The 27391-nt window shown below is 46.1% G+C and overlaps 1 long non-coding RNA gene across 1 annotated transcript; it reads left to right on the top strand.

The window, feature by feature from the left end:
* The first annotated feature begins 2779 nt into the window (after positions 1-2779).
* LOC123393203 lies at positions 2780-27391 on the top strand. The gene is made up of 4 exons (XR_006607936.1): positions 2780-3405; positions 4382-4431; positions 18726-18912; positions 27218-27391. It is a non-coding gene; the product is annotated as an uncharacterized LOC123393203 (long non-coding RNA).

The following is a 27391-nucleotide window of genomic DNA, read 5'->3' as shown; positions in this document are numbered from 1 at the left end:
TCTCCAGGACCCTACCCTCTGAAAGTCCACAGATCTGCCCTCCTATAGGGCCAGGCTGTCCTCTGGGCACTTCACAGAAAGGTGCTGGGTTTCAAGGGAGATAGAGAGACAGAGAGGGGGAAAGGAGAGAGATGGAGACAGAGCAAGGTGTGTGGGGGAGGGTGCGGAGAGGAGAGAGGTAGGAGAGGGAGGTGAAGGGAGAGAGGTGTGTGGAGGGGGTCAGGGAGAGAAAACAACCTCCAGAACACTGAGGACACTGAGTGGAGCCCCTACCACCTTTGTAGCTTGGCCTCAGGAGTTGGCCATGTTGCTTCTGCTGTATCTAGACATCAAATTCTATTCGCAAAGGCCCTTTGAGTTTCATGGGCAGATAGAGACACCATCCCATATGGCAACATCCAGGAAGAACATGTCAGAACAGAAATATTACAGTGGCCAATTTTGGAAAATATTAATTTACCATACAGCATAACATAGTTGTTTTCTCGAACAAGAAATTTGTTCTCTAGTACACTACTGCTATCTGAATAAAAAATTATTTTCTACTCCCCTACACTTGCTTTTCACTGTATACTGAAACAGCATGTGCTTCAGTGTACGCGGATAACCTTATCACAAGCTTCTAGGAGACCTTGTCTCCCAGGTTAGTCCCCTGCCCGTTACCTTCATTTTATATGATCTTATATTTTTCTTTCCTTACTGTTAGAAAAATTGCTTTTAAAATAATCTTTTCCTTCAAAAGAAACATCTAGAAATGCACTTTCTGAAACCCTGTAGTAATTCGTACTAATCAGCTGGAAAATATAAAGCACTCTTGTCAGACTTGTTTCACGAGAAGGCTGATGATGGGTCAACAGCCATACAAAACCGTAACCACTCCCCATCACCCGTGTGCCTTGTTCTTGTTTCAAATGCCACTCCCTTGAAAATAGATAATTCTATGCAACACAACTATAGTACAATACATGGCATTTGGACCAGTTGACCCAAATCAACATCAAATAAGAGCCCCAGATTATTTCTGCAAAAAACAAACCTACTAAATTATGTCTTTTTTGCCGTACCTACAATTTAAGTATCCTGTGATGGCAAGCAGTGGCTGCATACAAGCCAGGGTGCACGGCCCCTGTATGATTATCTATTGTGAGTGTCCCTGAGATGACCAAAGGAAGCCCTAAATTTTGAGCCCTACAGATGTAGGGGCTGCTCTATGAGACCTCGCTGGCTTTTATCTTAGCTCCTGATTACAAAGTAAACTGTATTTGGCGCTTGGGGATCCTCAGCCTGATCAGTGGCCTATGTGACCCTCTGCCATGAAGGATATCCAAGTGTGCTTTGCAGTCCAGGCCAACCTGTACAGTGGTGTATATCATGCACTGAGCAACTTCAGGGACACCATTCTTGTTAAGGTCATCCTAGGTTTTTATCTGGCAGACAGCAATAACATTCTTGAGGAAGGGATGCCTTTTCCTAATTCATGTAGAGGTGCATGTTGCCTGGGAAGGGAAAGAATACTGTGACTAGAATCAAGTTTCCCCACATTAATAATAATGTTTAATGCATATGTCACCTTGGGGTTCTTAATCTCTTCTGTAGTGCCACATACAGTTGATTTATTGGCTTGTTTTCCTTTCGACTTAATGGTTCTCTCTCATTATTTTCTGAATATGGCTTTGCTTTGCTTCCCAGAACGAAAACCAGAAATGGTTCCCATGGCTGCCACTCCAAGGGAAGTCTGGCTTGCAGAGTGCTCGGAGATGATCTCCCCGGAATGTGGCCACTGGTGGCTGTATTCAGTAGGTTCACCTGGTCTCAGAACCTCACCGAGGGAAGAAGAGCACCCTTTTAAGGCTTGGGGAGTATGAAGTGAGGGGGAGATACCGGGTCTTAACAACTTCCTCAGGGATTTGCACTGAGTGGAGAGACCCTCTTAAGATTCCCTAACCAGAGGCCCTCCTGGGAGGGGAGCCCCTTCCTTTGTTCGCGTCCTCTCTTCCCTCTCCCTAGGAGCCCAGTGCTTGAATGCACCACCTCTCCTATCAGAAATTCAGGAATTAAAATACTTCATCTATCAATGAATCCAGAGACGATGATTGTTCATCTTGCAGCACTGCTAATGGTAGACTTCCAGGCATTTCCAGGGAACATGAATGGTGGCGACGGTGGCCTCCGACTCACCCGGAGGTGGCTGAAGGAGATATTTGCTCCATGAAGGCATCATGTTGGGCCTGAGACAAATGTTCATTTGATATGAGTGAACATATATTGGGACAATTTTATTATTTCCTTAGGAGGTCCCTCAGAGCAGCGATGTGAGGAAGCCCCTTTTTTGATTCCCGGCGGCCCTGCGGTTCAGAAGCGGCCCTTTCACAGGCCAGAGGTTATCATCACAGCCGGGGTCCGCGGTCTGCCTCCTCCTTCCTCCGGATCCACGCCGGCAAGGGGCAAGGCGCGGGGCGCGAAGGCTGGGACCAGGGGCAGCAATGTGGCCAGAAACATGCAAGGGGCTCTGGTGGGTCCTGGTGACAGGCTGTCTCCTGCTGGCTACCCGAGGCTCGGCTCGGGACAGGGGGTCAAGTGTGCAGCCCATTCCCTGACCAGTGCACGGAGGCGTGTGGCCAAGCCTTCCCCCGCAGATCTCAGGGTCCTGAGGCTGGTCGTTCAGCAGCAGTGGCGGCTGTTCTGGTCCGAGACACGGAGAGGCAAAGCCTGGCTGTGCGCAGCCCTGTGCAAGTTCCTCAAACCTGTCGGAACCTGTTCCCGCATCTCTAAGACGGGGAGGACAAGGCGCGCCCTGCCGGGCAGCGGGAAGAGCGCCGACCCCTGCTGGGGAGCTTGGGCACTCGTGCGGTGCGCGACACCGAGCTGCATCTCCTCAGATGAGGTCGACCCCGGGCTTCCTGCTGGAATGTTCTGCCTCAGGTCTGCCGTGGGTGGAGTGGTGACAAAGACTGAGAAGCCGGGAAATCACCGGACCCGAGGCCCCCACGGCCGCCTGGTAACTCGGTCGCCGCTTCCGGCCTGGGGAAGCGCACGTTCAGGGCCTCGGGGTCCCGGCAGCGGGGCTGATACGAGAAGCCAAGGCAGCCCCGGCGAAAGCTGCTGCTCTGGCGGGGAGGTGCGCGCCGACTGAGCCCCTCCCCTCCGACCCTTCTGCCCTGTCCCGGCGGGGGCCTCCAGCACCCCGTACGGGGGACACCGCGCTTCGCAGCCCCCTATTCCGGAACGCAGTCCCAGGCCGCGTCGGACCGGTGAGAGGACAGGCAGTTTGGGCTGCTCTCGCGAGAAGATCTTCCAGGGCGCGCGGCCAGCGGCATTTCACCACGTCGGGAGGAGCCGCAGGGCGGAAGGAGGGAAACCCGTGCGGGCTGGAGGGCACGTGATCGAGCCTCGCGGCGCGGATTGGTCTGTAGCTTCCGGGCCACGCCTCGAGGGCCGGGCCTTCGCTCCCTTGAGGGCGGCCGCTGGCGGAGAGGCGTCCTCGCGGGAGCTTGGGTGGGGTCGCCTTGGGCGTGTCGCTGTTAGGTCACAGTCGGCCTCTGAGGTGCTGGTGCTCTGGCCGCGGGCAGCGGGTCACCGTAACGGGGCTGAGCTTTGCGCGCTGCGGGCCTGTGTTCTTTGGTCCCCAGCTGCATGCAGGGTCGCTCTCCGGAGTGGGGCTTTCCCGGGAAGGCTCCCGGGCCCCGGAGGTGCCGTAGGGAGGCAAGCCCACGCAGGGTCACGTCCTCGCTGTCCCCACTGTCCCCACTGTTGCGGTGCTTGAGGCGGGTTCTCGCCGCCCCGAGGGCACCCTCTCAGGAAAGCCCTTGCCGAGGCCATCTTCTCCTCCCCGCAGTCCCCGAACTCAGCCCGGGTCGCCTCTCACTGTCGTTCCACCCTGGGGACCCACCCTGGGGACCCAGATCGGAACCCAGGACCCCTTCCCGCTCCCGGCCCCGCCTCCGGGTCCCCCCAGGTGCTTCTGCTGTGCAACCTCTCCAGCGACGCACGGTTGCAGCTGCGATGACTCGCCTTCCTGGCAGAAGGTGGCGGGCTGCTGCTGGCCTCCTTCCGCGTCCGCCAGGTCGCAGATGTGACTTCTGAGTGAATTCACAGCGGAGCCTGCTCCGGATCCCCCAAACCCTGCCTGAATGGCTCACGCGAGTCCGTGGTCCGCATCTTCCTCCGGCTCATTGTAGCATGATGTGAACGCGGCTCACGGACACCGGAGATAAAGGTGCCCTTGCCCAGTGGGGCGCACGGCTTAGCGGCTGAGAGAGATCAGGTTTTTTAACAAGTACAGCGAATATGCCCGGTTTCCACTGCCAAGCGGCCTCAGTTAAGCGTTTATTTGTCAAATAAAATGACCTTATGAGTTCAGTGTTTTCTCTCTTTCACCCAGGAGGACTCCGAGGCTCAAGACGTTGTGATTTTCCCAGGATCACACCGCTGGTATGATTGGCCGTTAGGATTCAAATCCAGGTCACTCGGACCCCAGAGTTTAGGCCCTTCTCAGTCCAGCCTTTTCACTCACCCCCAATTAGCACAGTAGGATGGGAGGGGGCCAAAGCTATTTGCTTTGCCTTCAGGAGTCCAGGATCACTTTTATGGTCTTTTAGGCAAAGTGGACTTGATAGATGTGGAGGAGAAGGAAAGTGTTTCAGGCAAAGGGAGCAGCAGGTGCAGAGGTACTTAGTATAAAAGAACAAGGCTTATTCCAGTGGACTTAGAAACCCACATGTGTTGTCCTTCCTGCGTTTTACATGCCTCACCACTGCTTGGGATCACCTGGGGTTGTCCTGTAGGCACCTTGAGCTCTGAAGTTTCCAGGCTGAATACTTCCCCTTCTCTGCCACATCTGGCCTATCCTTCTGAGTGGGTCTCTCTGGTTAATGACCTCCTCCCACCCCAGTATTCTTGCAGGAACCCAGGTTTCCAAGACCAGATGGTCTCTGAAGCTCCTTCTCCCATCCATTGGTTTGCCAAACTCTAGCGATTTCCATTCCCAATACGTTGTGGCATCTGGCCTATTGCCATACCTAGGGAACTGGTTTACCTACTTATCCACAGGGCATGGTGCCCTTAGGGCCTGGGTGGGTCTATCAGTGACTGATCGAATGCACTTATTTCAATTTGCTCATCCTGTTTCTCTTGTTGGGCATTCGTACCACCTTCATCCCAGAATGCTAATTTAAAAAAAATTAAAGATTTTATTTATTATTTATTTATTTATTTATTTATTTATGAGAAAGAGATTGTGTATGAGCAGGGAAGGGCAGAGGGGGAGGGAGGAAGAATTTGAAGCAGACTCTACATTGAGTTTGGAGCCCCATGTGACCAAGAGATCATGACCTGAGCTGAAACAGGAGTCCGTGCTGGACCAACTGAGCCACCTTGCCACCCCTTGAATGCTAATATTATTTCCTTTTACTCTACACTCTGAGCCTGGGCTTTAGGTTTGAAAGACCAAACCTACAAGAACACCTGAGCTTCCAGCTTATTCAGAAGGCAGCTTAAGACCTTTGCCTCTGGTCTCTTGCCTTTTTGATCCATCTTCCACACACCAAAATGACAAATTCTTCCCCAGTACTTTTTTTTAAAACTCTAAACATACATTTTAACTTTATTGAGATATAATGTATGCATAAAATGCATTCTTTTAAATGTAGAATTTGATGAATTAAGAAAAAAACACTATCCACATTGTGGTAACCACTACCCATATGACATATAGAATATTTCCATCCCTAGCCCCAAATTCCCTAGTATCTTTCCCCAGCTAGTTTCCCTCACCTCCTGGACCTACATAATCCATGTGATTTTTATCACTACAGGTGATAAATATCATACATTATGTACAGTTGACCCTTGAACAACATGGGTTTGAACTGCAGGGGTCCACTTATATGTGGATATTTGGTAGTACAGTACTGTAAGTGTATTTCCTCAATAAACTTTTCTCTAGCTTACTTTATTGTAAGAATATGGTGTATAATACATATAACAATAAAAATATGTATTAATTGACTATGTTATCAGTAAGGATTCCGACCAACAGGAGGCTATTAGTAGTTAAGTTTTGGGGAAGTCAAAAGTTATACATGGATTTTTTGCCATGTAGGGGTTTGACACCCTTAACCTCTATTGTTTAAGGGTCAGCATAAGGGTAATCTTCTGTGCCTGACTTCTTTCACTCAGCGTGTTTGTGAGTTTCTTCTGCATATTAGAAATAATGTTTGCTGTGTAATATCACACTGTGTAAATGCAGTAAAATTTGTTTATCCATTCACCTATTGATGGACATTTGAATTGTTTGCATTTATTGACTATTATGAGTAAGTCTACTGGGAACACATGAAGAGGAATCTTTTTGTAAGCATATTTTCATTTTGTTTGGATAAATACCCAGAAGTGGGACATCTGGGTCATATACTAAGCATAAATGTAACTTCATAAGAAACAAACTTTTCCAAGTGGTTGTACCATTTTACATTTTTACTAGCAGTAAAAATGTCACCACCACTTGGTATTGTCAGGTTTTTTATTTTTACTGTTCTAATGCGTATGTGACGGTACCTCACTGTGACTTTAATTTGCTGTGATTTGTGATTGTGAATATTACATTGTTGAGTATCTGGATTTTGTTGTCTTCCTTTGAATAGTGGAGGTCATTATTCTGGCAAGTGGTTAATCTGCTTGTAGTTTGGCTACATTTTTTTCAATCCCTGTTTATAATCTTTGTTGTGGCAGATCTATAGTAGCCTTTACTCTTTAACCAGATTAGCCTTTATTCTAGAGCATGGGCTTTCATGAGGGTAGTGGATCGACATCAGGCATCTCAAAATGACCAGGTTGTACCATAGATTGTCCCCACAGGTAGATGTTTTGGTGCTATGTAAGCAAGGTGCTAACTCGCATCTGGGCTGGGAGTCAGAGTCCTGATAATGTCTAGCCTGATGGGTTGAACACACATGGGGTAGGATTTACTTTCTTTTAAGTAAAAGAATGAAAGGATATTTTTGTACTTCCAAATTTGTGGAGTGAGAGTTCTCATCATATAGAGATTTAATTTCCCTTTTTGGTTTTATTAGTCAGGATCCAACAAGGAAACAGAAATCAAAGCAGCTATTTTAGTATAATTTAATATAAAGATCTGTCAAATAGGTGTTGTTTATTAAAGCAGGTAATTGAAAGTTAAAGCCTCAATTGCTTCTTGGCCTTTTGGCAAAGATCAAGTGGAAGGTGAAAATTCCAGATTATGGAGGAAACAACTCTAGGAAGTGCTTCTTCCCTCAAGTTGGAGGTACAATGTGAAGAAACTGGAGTTAAAACTTTTAGGAGATTGACAGAGGGCCCCATGGAGGTGAAGCTCAGGGTTCTGAGGAGGAGGTCCTGAGGCCGGGGTGAGGCTGGTTCTGCCAGTTGGAAGCTCCCAAACTGGGTCCAAAGGGAAGCAACAGCAGCCTTTGCCAGGATGAGGAGGGGCTGCTGGGGTGGGGCGGGCAAGAACAGGAAGCAGACAGGAAATAGCTCTTCTGGGCCTCCTCCTCCAGCCTTGCAGTCTCCTTCTAGTGCACCGGAAGCAGCTGACAAAGCAAGAATGTGGTTTGCAGACCTCCAACCCCAGTGACACAAAGCCCAGGAGAAGGAGGCTCATTGGGAGCCGAGGGACAAGAGCTCAGTAACGAGCAGCCCAGCGACGTTCGAAACTTCTCCACGTGTTAATTCTATGTCACCCCTCCCTCCATGGGATGCTTGCTTTGTCTCAAGCTGACCTCTTGTCTTTCTGCCTCAGGTCTTGGCTCATGTTGATACCTACTAACTGGAATATCTGTCTTGAGTATCCAGCTCAAATTCCAGTGGCATCGTCCCCAGGTGCATTTGGCTGCGTTGACCCCTGGGCCCCGTGTGGTCGTCTGAGCAGGCATCTTGATTCAGAATCCAGACCTTATGCCTGTTTGTGCTCTTTTTGGTGCCCGACACGCTGCCCGCTGCATGGCAGCTGGTCACTCGGTGCATGGACGACTGACCTCGTGAGCCAGGTGGTGACAATCAGTCTCCTGACCGGGCCCCCCAGCGCAGGGCTGTGTCCCCACAGGAGAAGTGCCTAGGCTCTGCTCTATTCTTACCTACTTGTTTACAAGGAGTCGCATTAATTAGACTTTATGAAGCCTCCATTTCACTTTTCCTCACACTCTGACAACGTCCGAGGTTTATCCTGTTTTAGTTTTAAGTGGCTTGAAGTCCTTTGGGATCCCTTCCACTTTCTTTCTTTCTTTTTTTTTTTTTTTCTTTTAAGATTTTATTTATTTGACAGATAGAGATCACGAGTAGGCAGAGAGAGAGAGCGAGCAGGGAACCAGGCTCCCGGCTGAGCAGAGAGCCTGATGAGGGACTCGATCCCAGGACCCTGAGATCATGACCTGAACTGAAAGCAGAGGCTTAGCCCACTGAACCACCCAGGAGCCCCTGCCTTCCACTTTCTAATCAATACCAGTATTTCCTCAAAACACCAGGGGATCCCCGCTTTCACTGGCTTTTCTTCTGATGCGTTAAAGATGTGGCTCTGGAACTTCTGATTGGACTTTAAGGGTAATACAGCGGCTACTTCTTTCTGGAGAACTCCAGCCTCGAATGTGAGAAAAGCAGCTGGGGCAGGAGACCGGACCACATTTCCCAGTGGGCTGCTGATAGCAGGGTGTGGGGAGGTCTTTGACCCAGGACATAGGGTCTAGGCAGACCAGCTGGGGGGCAGAGGTGGAAAAGGCAGGGGCTGCAGGGCCAGAAGGGAGCTCCACCGAGGGAGGGAGGCAGGGAGAGAAGACGGAATTTTGAATATTTACAGTATAAAGTGCTGTGTTGTATCCTCAGAAATTCCTACAGAAGAGTCTACATTATTCTTCAAGACTTCTGGGGTTGATTTATTTTGTTTTATATTTTATTATTTTATTTTTGCTTCAACTCTTAGAAGAAGACTTTAAGACGCTGCAGCTACAGTCTGATTCCTAAGTTTATCAGGATTCAACTTTATTTATTTGCTTATTTTTAAAGATTTAATTTATTTCTTTAGTAGAGAGAGCGAGAGGGAGAGCGTGGGCGATAAAGACAGCGAGAGTACCAGGTGGGGGACCGGCAGGCAGAGGCAGAAGCAGACTCCCTGCTAAGCAGGGAGCCCGATGTGGGACTCGCTCTGAGGACCCTGGGATGATGACCTGAGCCGAAGGCAGACGCTTAGCCAACTGGGCCACCCAGGTGTCTCTAGAATACAACTTTTAAAATGCATTGAAATAGATCTCAAAACCTTGGAGGAGAGTTGGTTTTCTTCTCAAAGTGAAGTACAGTTGAGTAGCTCTGGGAGGAGACAGAACAGGGGTTCCATCCTCCAGATGTGGGTGCAGGCCACACCTGCCTCAGAAGGTGGGTCCCCAGACCCCAGTGGGACCCGCTGAATCAGACCCCTCGGAGACAGACTTTGGAAATCTGCAATTTTCACAAGCCACCAGCTGCTGTGGAAGCACCCTTTCCGCAGCAGAGTCAGAGAATGGCTTCTGGAGGCCACTGTTTGGATCATGTGGTTTAGGACGTGGAAGGCGGAAGGCAGGCTGTGACCACGGTCAAGGTCAGGAGCTTCTGGCTGACTCCACACCACACTGCCACTCACTCTGCAAGGCCACCGCAGCCTTCTCCGATGGCCTCATGTTTCCACTTTACCTTCTTCACAACCAAGGGAAAGCAGAATCCTCTCCAAGAAGAGGAGAAATGAGAACTAATGAGTGCTTAAAAAAATTCTTTGTCCAAATGACAGACTCTAAATACCGTTTTCTGGTATAGTCCTTTATTGCCCCATGCTCTCCCCCTTTTATTCACTTTTTTTTTTTTAAAGGTTTACTTGTTAATTTTAGAGAGAGAGAGAGTGAGTGCAGGGGGTGGGGGGCGGGGAGGGGCAGAGGAGAGGGGGAAAAGGGAAGCTTAAGCCACCCGCGACCCCGGCTCAGCACAGAGCCCCCTGGGGTTTCCATCCCAGGACCCTGAGATCATGACCTGAGCTGAAGCTAGAAGTTGGACGCTTAATCAGCTGAACCCCCAGGTGCTCCTCTCTCCCTTTTATTTCTTGCTTCTCTCTTCCATACCCCTTTATCGTTTCCTGGCTCACCAGAACTGTAGCTTAAGAAAGTTGATGGTAGGGCGCCTGGGTGGCTCAGTGGGTTAAGCCGCTGCCTTCGGCTCAGGTCATGATCTCAGGGTCCTGGGATCGAGTCCCGCATCGGGCTCTCTGCTCAGCGGGGGGCCTGCTTCCCTTCCTCTCTCTCTGTGATCTCTTCCCTTCCTCTCTCCTACTGTGATCTCTCTCTGTCAAATAAATAAATAAAATCTTAAAAAAAAAATAAAAAAAAAATAAAAAAGAAAGTTGATGGTAAGGACACCTGGGTGGCTCAGTCAGTTGAGTGTCTGCCTTCGGCTCAGGTCATCATCCCAGTGTCCTGGAACTGAGTCCTGCATCTCCCTGCTCAGCGGGGAGCCCACTTCTCAGTCTGCCTGCCTCTCCCTGTCTTGTGCGCACGCGTGCTCTATCTCTGACAAATAAAATCTTAAAAAAAAAAAAAAAAAAGGCAGTTAGTAGTCACACAGAGGTTGCTTTGATTTTGGATGGGAACGCTGGTCCTTTTCCTCCCAGGGCGATCCTCAGTGCCCCCGGACCTGTCCACCTTGCTCCACAGCTGAGCACCTGGCCAACAGCTGCGTTTCCATTGTGTTGAGCAGGTGACAGCAAATACAGCGTGTTCCTTTCAGAGACAAAGAGCTTATGTTCTCTTTGATACAACAGATTAATGAAAGAAATCTGTATCCGTGTGAGCTAAACACCACACCATTGTTATACACAGAAAGGTACAAATTGGGGGAGGGAAGGACAGTATGGGGACTTGCATGTTCAGCAAATCCATTCCTCTCAAATGTCGCACTGTCCAGGCACGGTAGGTTTTCCTTCTCCCCCCGGCTCTCCTCTCTTGCCCGGCACGTTCTCCCCAGGAGTGGAGGTCCACCACTGCCTCTGGCCCTGAGGCTTCTGTCCCTTGAGGCAGTGGTTCTTAAGGGATTGGTGGGGGGCATTTCCCTTCCCCTTCTCTGGGACGGTTATCAAGTTGTCAAGGCTGGAGACGTGTTCGGTTGTTGTAAGTGGGAGGAGAGTGTTACTGGCATCTGGAGGGCAGAGGCCAGGGGAGCTGCTCAGGATCCTACAACACGCAGGGCAGCCCCCACTGCAGTGAATTACCGAGTCCCCAGAGTCAGCAGTGCTGAGGTTAAGAAACTCTGCCCCGAGGGGCGCCTGGGTGGCTCAGTGCGTTAAAGCCTCTGCCTTCTGCTCAGGTCATGATCTTAGGGTCCTGGGATCGAGCCCCGCATCGGGCTCTCTGCTCAGCAGGGAGCCTGCTCCCCCCCTGCCCCTGCCCCTGGCTGCCTCTCTGCCTACTTGTGACCTCTACTTATCAAATAAATAAATAAAATCTTAAAAAAAAAAAAAGAAAAAGAAACTCTGCTCTGAGGCCAGCACTGGAGCATGTTGGGTAATCAGAGTGACTAAGCTTTGCACTGAGCACCAGCTGGAGGTGCTGTTTCACGCACTGTGCTTTATCTCAGTGTGTCCTCATCCGGCCTGGAGGGTAAGCAGTGGACCCCCATTCTACTGTCAGGGTAACTGAGGCTGCAGCGAGCTTAAATGTTCTGCCAGGAATCCCAGGGTCTGAAAGAGGCTGAGTCAGGTGGCAAAGCCGGCTTCCGCCCCTGCTCCGGACTGTCACAGGGTGCCTGCCACTCGGGAGGGAGAGCTGAGGAAGACTGCTCTATTTACATTAGATTTAAGCAGGCCATTCTCCCTTGGCCATGACCTGGGGCCCAGACTTCACCCTTCCTCCAACAGTCTTGCGTCAGCCCTTGGGCCCTGGAGTTCCCACCCGCGCTGATATGCTTAGCTGGATCCTGCCCAGAAGCAGCCGCAGGACAGAATTCCCTACAGCATCTTCCGATCACCTAGAAAGACCGGTTGCTGGGATATTGTGGCATTTACACACGAGGCTGTGGCGGGCTCTTTGTACCTGCTTGATGATCATTGGCTGTACAAGAAGCGGAATTTGTCCGAGACTTGCTTTGTTATACTTGGGTGGAGGGGCTATGTCTGTGCACACACGTGTGTGTGGGGGTGGGGTAGGAAATCCTTATCTACAAATAGCAGTCTTGCAAGATCAGCCTCAAAGGGTCCAGTTGGACATGTATGGCCAGCTCGGCTTGGGATCACTCACAGCACCCAGTGTCTGTCTCTTAGGGAGCTCAGCGTGGTGACTGTGCTGTTGGCATCTCTGCAAGGAGCTTGGTCTGGAGCTGCTTTGCTATGGTGAGCAGAATCTGCAAAGGCCGTGGGGTTGGAAGGAAGGTCCAGGGAGTGACAACGGAGGCCAGGCTTGTGCTGAAGAGTGACTCAGGGACCCCCCGTGTGGTTAGACTCTGAAGACTGGCAAATGGAGACCCTCCCAAATCGCTTGGATGTCATAGTTTTGGGTTTGCTAAGAAGAGGCAGAAGACAGTAATAGCACTGTGTTCTTCATTGAATGTTTTTGAAAATCCACTAGTCTTTCATAATCTTTGATCTCTGTCATCCGTCGTGTGCAGGCAGCAAGTCCAGCTGAAGCTTTGGGAAAGTGCATGAATGGAGGTGTTTGAACCTCGTTTAGCGTATTTGTTAATAGCATGAGCACCAGAATGTGAATCCCAGCGCCCGCCTCTCCAAGTCGTCCAACCTCCCTACCTCTCAGTTTTGTCATCTGTAAAACGGAAGTATTACTTCCACATGGCGGGACTGTTGTGACGACTAATCTTTGTGAGTAATCTGAGTGAGTTAATCTTTGTAAAGTACCCAGAAGCCGCTACCCAGTGCCTGCTGTGATCAGCCTCACTTAAACTACCTGCCTAGCTTCCCTGTTTGCAGTTGCTGATAAACTCATTTCGACATCCTTACACTAGGAGACGAGACCACACCCTCCCATTCCCGAGTGTATTTGCAAACCACTCCTGCAGCCAGGGGTTCCTGTGGTGGTGTCAGACTGGGGTGTAGACTGCAGTCACTGACGTGGGGTGCAGGTGGTGAGTGGGTGTGTCCCAGATGTTGGCTGGATGACACTGACCTTGGCTCACACTCACCCCAAGGCCGGTCTGAGCAGGTTAATGCTTCCTGCGGTTAAATCTAGCGCACTCACAGATGAGTGAGATACGGAGAGTGGGTGGGTAGTTCTGTGTGGCTGCGAAAGGTCTGACATTGCAAACTTTAAAGCAAAACTGCATGAAAACTGGCTTCCGGTCTTGCTCCAGGTCCTCTCCTAGATTGAGGTCCGCCGCTGCTCTCCACCTGCCTCCCGCCTGAGCCAATCCTGACCTTCCCCTCCCCAGACCTGCGGCCACAACCCCCTGTTCTCTCCAGTTCGATTCCCAACAAACCCAAGGTTCTCCTGGTGATCGTGACCGCAGATGTTTCTTTGGCTCGGTTGACCACATGTGTGTTGTGTGTGAATGTTGTGTGGAGTCTGAGGCCAAGAGCCTGAACATCCACCGTCCCGTGACCCCCATTCTGCCGCATCACCTGAGCTGTTTCCCGTAGTCTCAAGCCTTTCTGGAAACAGCTCGTTTCCATAATCCACCACCCCTCACAATCCTCAAATCCAGAAAGCTGTGGTTTTTATTACTATTATTTTTTTTACAAGCTCTGTGGTTTTTTTTTTTAAAGATTTTATTTATTTATTTGACAAAGAGAGATCACAAGCAGGCAGAGAGGCAGGCAGAGAGAGAGGAGGAAGCAGGCTCTCCGTGGAGCAGAGAGCCCGATGCGGGGCTCGATCCCAGGACCCTGGGATCATGACCTGAGCCAAAGGCAGAGGCTTAACCCACTGAGCCATCCAGGCATCCCAAACATCCCAAACTGTTTTAAAGGAAGTGTTCTATAACAGTGCAGCAAGCTCGTTTTGTGGCAAATCTTTGACCTGCACGGAGGCTACATATAGCTTCATTTATCTCAATTAGTGTGCATATTTATGTTTTGCTATAGAAATGCTAATGTGCTTGGTGATAGGGTGCTGCTAGGACTTCACTAGACTGCGGTAAATATAAGGTCTGTGCCAGTGTCTTTTAGAAATCTGCAACATTCTGAATTACAGAGCACTCAAGAATTTCAGGTAAGGGATTTGGGACCTGTACAACCTTTATGTCTCTAGACCTGCTGAGCACAGAAACTGTTCTGTGGGCTCCAGGAGGCCACCCAGTCTGCGACCTGTTTCGACACAGAGCCCCATAAAGATGCACCGAGGGAACATATGGATGCTGTCTATTCATGGGACTGCTCAGATTTACATGTGCCTAAATAGTTTGCTCACCCACTAAGAGGCCCTTAAATGTACTTTGATCAACTTGGCCCATGCCCTGAGAATTTTGTTGTTATTAATGTGTTCAAATATTTTTGTTGGAGTTTTGCTGTTCAAGGGCTTTCCTCACCCAGAGGAACGAGTTTTTGTCCTTTCTGTTGAGATTGCTCTCAGATCTTTTCTGACAGAGCTGCGACATGCTGACAGACCCCAAATGATCTGATATGGGACCCTTAATAGGTGCGGAAGCGTTAGGCAGGTGGGGAAGCCCTGTCCTTTCGTATCCACGCAGGTTCTGTGTCAGAAGCCCAGGTGGGCGTGTATTTGAAAGGATCTGCCAGGATCCTGACCTTCCTGATAAGGAAGAGCAAATCTCAGATAGACTACACATTTGCAAGCATTTTAAAACAGTTGTGGTCAGGTGCAAACTACATTTATAATGTTTTGGGATTCTCCAATATTTATTGAGAGACGTGCTCAGTCATGTTAACACTGAACTTCAGGTGGGCTCTCTCACCCACCAGTTTCTCTCTGGTTCTGGAACTCCGCTTCCTCTGGGACCCCTGACGCAGATGACTGACCAGTATCTTCTGGATTTCATTCCTTTGTCAGCCACCTTGCTCCCCTGGGTCTTTCTTCTGCTTTGCCAAATCTGCTGCTTCAAGATTCTGCTCAAAACTCTCTTCCAAGAAACATTCCCTAAAAACCTGGCTCCATATGCTGTTTTTTATAATTAGCTTTCCATGTGTGGCTGGTAAAATGAGGTCTGACAAACACAATTTGATGGCAATGACCATTTGCCTTTGTGTAAAATTTCTCTTGAATTACTTGCTTACATTCCCAAGAGTGAGTTTGCTGGATCAAAACAGATATTTTTATGGCTGACAGAGTTCGTTCTTTCAGAAGACATTTGTTGCACATCTATTGGGCTACAGGACTGTGCCAGGAGCTGCCAGTGCGACACTGAACCAAACAGAAACTCTCAGCCTTCAGTTGGGGGCGAAGACCACAACCCAATCACCAAGTAGATACACAGAATATCGCGAAAGTGATGGCTACGGAGAAAAACAAGGCAGTGTAGGAGGATTTGAAGTAACTGTGGGTTGGGGTGCCTGGGGAGCTCAGTTGGTTAAGTGTCTGCCTTTGGCTTAGGTCGTGATCTTGGGGTCCTGGGATTGAGCCTTGCATTGGGCTCCATGCTCAAGGGGGTGTCTGCTTGTCCTTCTCCCTTTGCCCACCCCCAATTGTGTTAGCTCTCTCTCCCACTCTCTCTCCAATAAATAAATAATTCTTAAAAAATAAGAACTACCTGTGGCGGTGAGGGGGGATAGGGAATTCCTGTTTCATATGAGGAGCTTAAGAAATGCCTCAGTGCTGAGGTGAAATCTGAGCAGAGAGCTGGAAGAGGGAAGTGAGGGAGCCGCGCTGACACTATATAAGAGAGAACGACTCAGGCAGGGAAGCAGTAGGTGCAAATGTCCTGTGGCATAAAACACCTTCAGGGACTTCCATTATGCGTCTGTTGGTCTACTTGAGGGAGTTCCACAGGTCTCTGAGGCTCTATTCATTTTTTAAAAAGTCTCCTTTCTTCTGTGAACTGAATGTTTGTGTCTCCCGCAACCCTCTAGTGCAGATATTGAAGCCCTAATCATCAGTGTGATGGTATTTAGAGATGGGGCCATTGGGAGGTAACTGGGTTTAGATGAGGCCAAGGGAGTAGAGCCCCATGATGGGATTGGTGTTCTTATAAGGGGATAAAGCAACCAGAGTTCTTTCTGCCCTGTGGGGACACAGCAAGGAAATAGCTGTCTGTAACTAGGAAGAGAGCTTTCACCAAGAACCTGACCATGTGGACACCCTGATCTGGGACTTTCAGGCTTAAGAACAATGGAAAATCATTATCTGTTGTTGGAGCCACCCAGCCTGTGGTCTTCTGTCATAATGCCTGAGTTGACAGAGAACTTTCTCTTCCTCAGCCTGGGTGGTCTCAACTGACTTGTCTTCAGACCTGAGCCCCACTGACCCATTTTTAATGGCAGTGGCTGTACTGTCCAGATGTATATATTAGTCCCCATTTCTTGATCGGTATCATCTATTGAGTGTGACATGGTTCTCATACCTTCCTATCATTTCCAGATGTGGCTTCCTTTAGCTCTTTTTTTATTTTTTAAAATTTTATTATTTTATTTTATTTTATTTTATTTTTTTAAAGATTTTATTTATTTATTTGACAGAGAGAAATCACAAGTAGATGGAGAGGCAGGCAGAGAGAGAGAGAGAGGGAAGCAGGCTCCCTGCCGAGCAGAGAGCCCGATGCGGGACTCGATCCCAGGACCCTGAGATCATGACCTGAGCCGAAGGCAGCGGCTTAACCCACTGAGCCATCCAGGCGCCCTTATTATTTTATTTTGAGAGAGAGAGAGAGAAAGAGAGAGCGCAGAAGGGCAGAGGGAGAAAGAGAATCTCGAACAGACTCCATGCTGAGTGTGGAGCCCGATGTGGGGCTTGATCCCATGACCCTGAGAACATGACGTGAGCCGACATCAGGAGTCAGACATTCAGCCAACTGGGCCACCAGGTGCCCCTCCTTTAGCTCTTTGAATCTATTTATAACAGCTGGGATAGCATCTTTACTTCCTAAGTTCAACATCTGGGCTTCCTCAGGGGCCGTTTCTGATTTTTTGTTTTCCTGTGAGCCGTATTTCCTGTGTCTTTACACGTCTAATAATTTTTTTGATGAAAACCAGACATACCAAATACTATGCTGTGGTGGCTCTGGAAATCTTATCTCCTAGGCTCTGTGGGAAGTAGCTGGGCTGTGTTTGTTTACTGACTTCCCTGAACTAAGTATGTAGGTTCTGTTTTTTGTCACGTGTGCCACTGGGATTTCTAGGGAACTTCCAGACAGGACAGAGTCTGGGAATGGGGCTTTGAGGGGAGCTCCATGCCCTCACTGCCCTGGTGGGAGGAGGAAGAAAGCTCACATTTCTTACTGAGATTCAGTCATTTTTTCTTGAAGAAATCTCCTCGAATTGTTGCAAGTCTGGTTAATTTCCAGAGTTGTGAAAAAGTTGCTCTTGACAACTGGGATTGTCTGTCACATGCAGCAGAACCTTAGTCAGCATTTGCTTGAAATTCACTTTTATATAGCTTACACTCAGATTTGCACAACTCTTGGCTTACCACTAGCTAGATTCCATCCTAATCCAACCCACCCACTGCTAGTGGATCCCTCCTGGCCCTTGCCTCTCTGTGTCTGGGCTGACTCCTGCCTCCCCACAACCCTGGTCTTTTTATCCCAAGCCTGTATCACACACAGGCACTTTATTTTCCACTTGCAGGTGAACAGAGCAAGGGACTGTTTTCTTTTTCTTTTTTTTTTTTAATAATTTTTTATTTTTTATAAACATATATTTTTATCCCCAGGGGTACAGGTCTGTGAATCACCAGGTTTACACACTTCACAGCACTCACCAAAGCACATACCCTCCCCAATGTCCATAATCCCACCCCCTTCTCCCAAACCCCCTCCCCCCAGCAACCCTCAGTTTGTTTTGTGAGATTAAGAGTCACTTATGGTTTGTCTCCCTCCCAATCCCATCTTCTTTCATTTATTCTTCTCGTACCCACTTAAGCCCCCATGTTGCATCACCACTTCCTTCTGATTATATGATCATCATGCTTTTCACGACTGATTAGAGATTTCACTATACTTTCTATCTAGACTCCTTACTCAGTTTTCTTGATATACTTAAAAATTTTTTTTTAATATTTTTTATTTTTTAGAGGCTGGGGGTAGGGAGAGGGAGACAGGGAATCTCAAGCAGATTCCACACCTAGTGCAGAGCGTGACTCGAGGCTTGATCTCACAACCCTGAGATCACACCTGAACTGCAGTCAAGAGTCAGATGCTTTACTGACTTTGCCACCCAGGCACCCAATAAACATTTTTTAAATTGAAGAACAGATATAATGAACCAGCATTTTGGGGGGTGTGTGTGAGTGAAAATCCCAAAGGAGCCAGAGGAGGGATAAAGGGACTGAGCAGGGCAGGAAGGCAGGCAGACAAGGTGGTTTGTTACTCATCAGGAAGTGGACTGTCCATCTGTGTGGACTCAGAACTGTCCTTAGGAGGAAGGCGGTGAGGATCTATCCTATGGGTCCTCCTGTCTGTCTCCCATTGTCAAAGTCCCTTCATGGATCATCAGCTGTTTGTACTTGTGGCTCCTGCCACCCACTCAGGAAGCCTCAGGGGTTGGAATCTCTCATGGGGAGCTGTCACCCCTTCTCTGGTCAGCCTGGCTTACTTAGGGAACATGGAGTTTTTGTTCTTTCTTTCCACAGGGCCCTTCTGGTTGGTGGTAGAACGACCATTACCTTCTGCATTAAAAGTGGTCCTGCTGGGTGAAACGGTCCCCAGGATGCTTCCCACTCAGGGATGCTGTCACTTCCACTAACATGACTGAGGACCTTCATCCTGTGGTGGAAAGTGTCAAGAGCAGTGAAGACAGCACGAGAGAGGCTGGGGATGGTAAGATCAGGCAGGTATCGTCAGAGGCCTAATCTGTGCCCACTGGCTCTCCTATCTGCTCAGCTCTGCCTCTAGCCAGCCTCTCAGACTCCTGCTTGTCCATGGGACCCCCTGGGCTGCTTTTCTTGGTCCATGGGGCCCCCATGCCATGCTGGCAGATGTCTGTGAGTCCATAAAGTGTTTTCCCACGTGTCTATTTCTCCCTTTGTTGTCCTGTTTTATCTCCTACTTCTCTGCCCTTTGCCCCCTTCCTTCCTTAGCTCAGCTTTGGAAGAACCTTAGAGATCATTTAGAGCCATGGTCCTCAGACTTGAACAGGCATCAGAATTACCCCGAGGTCCTGTTAAAGGCAGATTGCTGGGTCCCGTCCCAGACCCCCCGAGTTGCAGGTCCCACAGTTTCTGGTGGGGCCAGAGAATTTGTATTTCTACCAGGTTTCCCAGGTGCTGCTGGCCCAGGGACCAGGCTCTGAGAAGCACGGATGTAGACCGGCCTCCTCAGTGGTCTCACAGATATGTAAGGCACATGCACAGTAGCTGGGAGTGAAGAATTGGGGTCCTGCTTGCCTGGGCTGAAATCCTGGCTGTGGGCAAATTCCTTCACTTCTTGATGCCTCACTTTTCCTGTCTGTGAAATTGGATGATGATAGGGTTGTGAGGGTTTGGAGTGGTGCTTCGCCCATTCTTAGGTCTGTATATAAATGTAGGCTGAGGTGATTCTTGTTTGGCTCATGGGGAAAGGGAAATTGAGGGAGTGAAAATCAGGCCCAAGCTGGCAAGCAGCACATTCTGGAAGCCTAGACTTCTTGTTTTCTCAGTCCAGAGAATTACCTTTCCACTTACGACACAAATCCTTTTGGTCTTTTGGTCCTGCAGCTGCTTACATCTTCTCTGAGGAAGTCTGTTCTGTTACTCAGCCTGGAAGAACATGGCTTTGTATAGTAGAAGCCCTAGCAGGCGCCCAACACTTGAGCTGGGGGAAAGGATGCTGTGGGTGGCAGATGGAACACAGGCAGGGGGTGGCCCAGTCTCAGCTCTGGAACTTCCAGCCTGCCTCTGTCAGGTCCTGTTCCCTCATGTGTGTGAGACCTACCTCTGAGGTTTGGGTGAAGGCTAAACTGATAAGGCATTGGCCAAATGCCTAGCACGGCATCTGGCACAGAGTGAGCGCTCCATGGACGGTTGTTACTAGTTCTTCCCCAGCGGAATAGTGATGTGTTGGTCACACTGCCAACACAGGGTTTCTCTAGATCAATTGTCCGGTTGGTTTATACCCACATCTCTTTATCTCTTCAGGAGGCCTTCTGATGTGTGGGCCCAGCTGTAAAAACAGATGGTTTTGAAAACCATCCATCATGGACACTATTAGAGAGAAATGGTCCCAAGAGTAACCTCGGGATAGGTGACCACAATGTGCTTCTTCAAGAGGGTGCGCCCCCTTTGTGCCCTCCGACCGCCATACAGAATGACTCATATTTTCTCTGCTGTTTTAAACCACTCCTGGTAGTTCTAATCCCACGGTCCCACATTTGTATTTGAAAACCTATCTGATCATTGGATGTGGTTTTGCCCAAAGTCCTGTCCTCTGGCTTTAATCATTAAACAGGGAAACCAGACTGACAAATTTGAGACAACGGAAAATTCTCCCTTTTTGAATCTCTCCCTTTAGGGAAAAAGACAAATCATAAAAGAAAACCAGGGGAGCCAGGGTGGCTCAGTTGGTTAAGCATCTGCCTTTGGCTCAGGTCATGATCTCAGGGTCCTGGGATTGAGCCCCATCTTGGGCTCCCTGCTCAGTGGGGATCCTGCTTCTCCTTCTCCCTCTGCCGCTTCCTCCTGCTTGTGCTTGCTCTCTGTCAAATAAATAAATAAAATTTAAAAAGAGAAAATCAGCAAACAAAGACAAGAGACATTGGTGATGTATTTAAAACAACTGGGAGGGTGTGTCCTCACATCCCCTACCACTATCACTGGGAGCATGGCCAATGCACATGGAGCCTGGGCCAGCCTGAAGCTTGTATTATTTGGGGGGATCTACTTCAAAAACATATAATGTTAAGTTATGAATGTAGAGTTAGGTATGACGTAAATATTTGTGTAGGAAAGAAAAAATCACCCTCAGTTATAAACTAGATAACATACACATTAAAAAGTCCAGAAAATAACCTAATATTTTATTTGGTAATATGCCTTAGTTTATCTTTTTCTTTAAAATTTTAATTTAACTTCAACTTAGTTAACATATAGTGTATTATTAGTTTCGGGGGCAGAACTCAGTGATTCATCAGTTGCATAGAACACCCAGTGCTCATTCCATCACGTGCCCTCCCTCATGCCCATCCCCCAGTTATGCCAGCCCTCTACCCCCTCCCCTCCAGCAACCCTCAGTTTGTTTCCTAGAGTTTAGAGTCTCTTATGGTTTGCCTCCCTTCTGTTTTCATCATTTTATTTTTCCTTCCCCTCCCCTGTGTCCATCTGTTTTGTTTCTTAAATTCCATATATGAGTAAAATCATACGGTACTTTTCTTTCTCTGACTGACTGATTTTGCTTAGCATAATGCCCTCTAGTTCCATTCATATCATTGCAAATGTCAAATTTCATTCTTTTTGATGGCTGAGTAATATTCCAGTGTGTGTGTACATGTGTACATCTTCTTTCTCCATCTGTCAGTGGACAGCTGGGCTCTTTCCATAGTGTTGCTATTGTGGACATTGATGCTATAAACATTGGGGTACATGTCCCCCTTCAGATCACTATGTTTGTATCCTTTGTAATAAATACCTAGTAGTGCAATTGCTGGGTCTTAGGGTAGCTTTGTTTACAACTTTTTGAGGAAACTCCATGCTGTTTTCCAGAGTGGCTGCACCAGCTTGCATTCCTACCAGCAGTGTAGGAGGGTTCCCCTTTCTCTGCATCCTCACCAACATTTGTTGTTTCCTGACTTGTTTATTTTAGCCATTCTGACTGGTGTGAGGTGGTATCTCATTGTGGTTTTGATTTGTATTTCCCTGATGTCGAGTGATATTGAATATTTTTTCATGTGTCTGTTGGCCATTTGTATGTCTTCTTTGCAGAAATGTCTGTTCATGTCTTCTGCCCATTTCTTGATTGGATTATTTGTTTTTTGGGTGTTGAGTTTGCTAAGTTCTTTATAGATCTTGGATACCAGCCGTTTATCTGTTATGTCATTTGCAAATATCTTCTTCGATTCTGTAGGTTGACTTTTTGTTTTGTTGACTATTTCCTTTGCTGTGCAAAAGATTTTTATCCTAATATTTTATTAATTAACTGCCTGAACCCCCTCTTTTTCTCTTTATATATTTTTTTGGGCTGCATTTTCTTTGTTTTCCTCCTCATAAGACAAGGTGTTAAGATACAGTATAAAATATATTTAAACAGAGAGAATAGATTGGCAATGCAATCTTCGCTATTGTGGACATTGATGCTATAAACATTGGGGTACATGTCCCCCATCTGTGACCAACATGCATTAATCATTGACAGTTGAGAAAAGATTGACTTTTAGCTTTACAACTCATTATTGGTAATGTCAGGTAAAGTTTTAGGATTGTTGTTAAAATGGAACAATATTTATTGAGTTTCTTTTACACATGAGCTTTACGATTTCAAGGCATTTTAAGTTTTCTTGTGAGTGACTCTTTCTAAATATTATTTGATTTGACATCTGTCACTAACCAGATGGTCATCAATGTCCTTGTTGTGATGTGGACTACTTATGTACTTATGTTATGATATGGACTACTTATGTGACACTGAATACTGACACTGATAAGGATAGTCTCTTAGGACTTTTATACTATCTTTATTAGTGTGAGTATTCAGTGTCACATAAGCAAGAAATTGAAATTTTCTTGCAATGTGTTCCTCTGATTCACTTATTATTAATTGGATATCAAATTATTAAAAATCTATTATTTCTATTATAAATTTTCTTGTCTTAATGATATGCTGTTTTAATATAATCTAAACATTTTTGTTATTAAAATTCTCTATTCAAAATGAAAATAATTTCTGTTGTTAATTTTCATCCATATAGCTTAAAAATATTCTATTAATTTTTAGATGCATTTTTTCTCAATGATTTAACAAATTTTAAAGTGTCAAAGCAGCATTTTTCATATATGTCTCTTATAAGAGATCTATATTTTTCACTTTTTTTATTGAAACATTCCAAAACATCTCTTCAAATTGCAGTTAAATGGCATATTCAAGCTTCATTAATTTTTTGAAAATTTTTTTGCATTCCTGTTGTGTTTGGATTTCTCTCTTGAATGTTTAAAAACATATACCAGAGTACTTATAATATTGTCATAACCAAGTTGCAAGGCTTGAACAGAACATATATTAGAATACTTATGATATTGTCATATCCAAGTTGCAAGGCTTGAACAGATTTATAATGGCATTTCTCTATAATTAGACTCTTCAAAGAAAAGCCAGTTTATATGTGTGGTTAACATATTCCATCAACGCACCTGAAAAGAAAACATATAACTCTTGCAAAATATCATACTAGTTCACAACTTTAGGTCTTGTTCAGGCAGATTTTCCTCCTAGGAAGCTAAAGAAATGAGATGTACAAGGCAAATATATTGTGATATTGTGATATTTTGTCATCAAACTAGGTGAGTTGTTACAGTGGGCAGGAGGAGTGTTCTTGGAAATTGTTCATGCAATAGACTAGCTAACAACAACTTAACTTTACATGGAAGTGATTGTGACTCATATACATTTATTTTATTAAACAGAAACTCATGGTAAACCCAACCCCCCTTTAGTGAGATCCCCCAAATTGCTGAGGTACTCCTATTCTATCAGTCATGAAGGGAAGTAGGACAAGTAGAAGTGGACAGCGAAGGTGGTCTAATTCTTGGGTCCATGTGTTGATGTCCTTCATCAGTTTTAAAAACAAATTTTAGCTAGTATCTTTCCAAATAGTTATTCTGACTCATTCTTTCTCTCTCTCTCCCCCTGCCCCTTCCTTTCTCCCACCCCTTTCCTCTGGGACTCCAATTACATATACATTGGATTGTTCCACATTGTCTCATATTTCTCTCACTTTTTTCATTCCTTTTTTCTCTCTATGTTTCAATTTAGAGAATTTCTGCTGACATATTTCTACTGACATTTCTACTAGATATAGGCTCACTGGATTTTTTTCAGTCTGCTATTAAGCCCACTCATTGAATTCTTTACTTTGGTACCTTTTTTTTTTTTTTAAATTCTACAATTTCCATTTGGTTCTTTTTCGGGGTTTTCACTTCTCTGCTTAAATTCTTTGTGTTTTTTCCATTTTGCCAATATTTCCACTGAAAATGCTCACACTTATTCATTAATAGAGTCTTTATTTACTCATGCCAGTTCTGGGTCATCTGTGGGCCTGTTTTTATTGGCTATTTGTTTTCCTTTTAATTGTGGGGCACATTTTCTGGCTTATTCACATGTCTCACATGTTTCTTGTTGTTTGTTTTTTTATATTAAGTGCTACAGTTTATATACGACAGAGTAGTGGAGACTGAGAGAAGTAATAATTTTTCCAGAAAGTGCTTGCCTTTTTGTGAGTCAGATATCTTGGATCAGGATCTGACCTCTACAATCAAATCATCAGTTGGGCCAAGTTAGGACTTGGGTTGCCACTCTAGTTAATTAGGTTTACCTCTGGTTTCAAACGTCTTGAGAATGGGATCACCCTTCCTCTAGCAGGGTTGTGAGATCTAAGCACCATGACACCGTAAAATTCCTCTCTACTTTCCTCTTTGTCATCTCCTGAGTTCCTGGCCACCATTCACTGAGGGAATTTCTGTGGGAGAGAGTTGGCAATCAGTGATGTCCAATTTTGTGTTTGGTTTCCTCCAGATTCAAGTCTACTCATCAGCCATTAATTTCTCAGTTAGTTTCCCTTTATCCCCAACAATTTTTTTCTGCTTATAGCAGATTGCTTTTCTGCCCACCCATGCTCCCATGCTTAAACTTTGAATCTATAGCTCTTCAATGATTTTAAAGAAAAATACAGTGTAAAAGCTTATCCAGTGAATTCTCATTGTTCAGTGCTAGTCTTTTATGATCTTTGACATCCTAGCTGGAATTGGAATCTCTTCATTTCTTTTGATTTTCTAAAATTCCCTCTTTTACATATTGTTTCTTTTAAGCCATTATTTGTTTTGTTTATTGGTTCTGATGTGCCTTCTAATTTAGTTTCTATTTCTGAAAAATTTCCCTTGTACATCCAGTTTTGTTCTGAGTTCTGTCATCTGTCTTCTCAAATCTTATATTTCTGAATGTTTCTAATGGTGATTTAAGTTACATTTTTATTTTTTTAAAAGATTTTTTAAAAAATTTATTTGACAGAGACACAGTGAGAGAGGGAATAGAAGCAGGGGGAGTTGGAGAGGGAGAAGCAAGCTTCCCACCAAGCAAAGAGCCTGATGCAGGACTCCAACCCAGCACCCTGGGATCATGACTTGAGCCGAAGCAGACGCTTAATGACTGCGCCACCCAGGAGCCCCTAAGTTACATTTAAAAAAAAATTTTATTTATTTATTTATTTGAGAGAATGAGAGAGAGCGAGAGCACAAGCGAGGGAATGGGCAGAGGGAAGGGGAGAGAGAATCTTAAGCAGACCCTCTGCCCTGTGTGGTGGAGCCTGACCTTGGGCTAGGTCTCATGACCCTGAGATCATGTCTTGAGCCCAACCCAAGAGTCAAATGCTTAACTTACTGAGCCACCAAGGCACACCCAAGTTATGATTAAATAACATGTATTATTTTCTTAATTCCTTTCATCTCATTTCAAATATGAAGTTACATTTGTATCTGCATTTTATAGTGTATCTTTTGTTATATTTGTGTTGTCTGTAGGGACAGTATTATGTTCTTCTTTTTTTTTTTTAAGATTTTATTTATTCATCTGACAGAGATCACAAGTAGGCAGAGAGGCAGGCAGAAAGAGAGGGGGAAGCAGGCTTCCCACTGAGCAGAGAGCCTGATGTGGGGCTTGATCCCAGGACCCTGAGACCATGACCCGAGCTGAAAGCAGAGGCTTAACCCACTGAGCCACCCAGGCACCCCCAGTATTATGTTCTTATTCTCTTTTCTCTTATAATAAGTTCATATAAAAATTGTCCATGATCCTTTTCCATTACTCTTTCTTTTCTTCTTTCTCCCTTCCTTTCCTTCTTTTCTCTTCTTCCTCTTCTCTTCTTTTCTTTTCTCTTCTCTTATTCTACCTTCCTCCCTCCCTCCCTTCCTTATTCTTTCTTTCCTTCTTTCAAATGAAACGAGTGTTTAGGTATTTATGTTTATGAAGGATACGTCATGATAGGTTTTCTAGCTTCATGGCTCTACCACTCCCCCTTCTGCTGCTTTTGCAAAGTGATGAAAAAGTTACTCCCTTGTATTTTCTGAGATCTGACTTTCTGATCAATTCTCCCACTTTTTTTTTTTCTGTGGTTCTCTTTTCTTTACACCATTTGTTCCTGTTCTGCTCATTGTGGAGTTTGTCTTGAAAGGAAGCTTTACTCTGCTATTTTTGAGGGTGTATAGACTGACTGCTCCGCCATGGCCAGATTAGTGTATCATGATCCTCTTGTCTCACCCATGAATTGGATCCTGCTAGTCTCAGATTGGACCTCTGTGTTTTCAATGAATATGGGTCATCAGTGTGGTATTCCTGTTCTCTGAACTGTTGGAATCCCTCCTTTCCTCCTGCTCAGATCCTCAACCACACAGGTCATTTGGATGTAGATGATTTATCCTACATGCTCATTTTGTGAGATTCATTGGGAAACCTTGAGACTTATTTTGTTGTAGGAATTCCAGGTCTTTGATTTTGATACACTAGTTGCTTGGCTTCTTTTTATGTGGGAATTTGGGGGGATTAAAATATACCCTATAATTTCTCCAGAATCCTAGTCATAATTATCTTTAAACGATTATTATAAGAACAATAAAAGAGAGTTTAGTGATGGTTTACTTCTGATGTCAGTCATTTGGGATAATTCTAGAGAGGATGTTTGTCTCCCAGTTTGGTAGCTAGGGAAGGCCATTTCACCATCTAGGACTGTTTGAATGGACCTCCCCCTGCATAAATCTCTTAATCTGGTTACTTCACATTTTGTGTTTTCTCTGTTATGAGCTGAATTGTGTTTCCCCAAATGGTGCTGAAGTCCTAACCCCCAGTACCTCAGACTGTGACTGTATTTGCAGATAGACTCTCTAAAGAAGTAATTAAGTTAAAATGAGGTCATATTGGTGTGCCCTAATCCATTTTGACTGTATCTTTACAGAAGAGAAGATTAGGACACAGACACACACAGAGGAAAGACTATGTGAAGACACATGGTGAAGATAGCCATCTACAAGTCAAGGAGAGAAGTCCCGGAAGAAACTAACTCTGATGCCCCCTTGATCTCATACTCTTGGCCTTCAGATCTGTGAAAAATAAATTTCTTTTGTTTAAA

The sequence above is a fragment of the Mustela putorius genome, unplaced genomic scaffold (genome assembly GCF_011764305.1).
Source record: "Mustela putorius furo isolate JIRA1106 unplaced genomic scaffold, ASM1176430v1.1 tig00000765_pilon_pilon_pilon, whole genome shotgun sequence".
NCBI lineage: Eukaryota > Metazoa > Chordata > Mammalia > Carnivora > Mustelidae > Mustela > Mustela putorius.
This window is presented reverse-complemented; position numbering and strand designations above follow the sequence as displayed.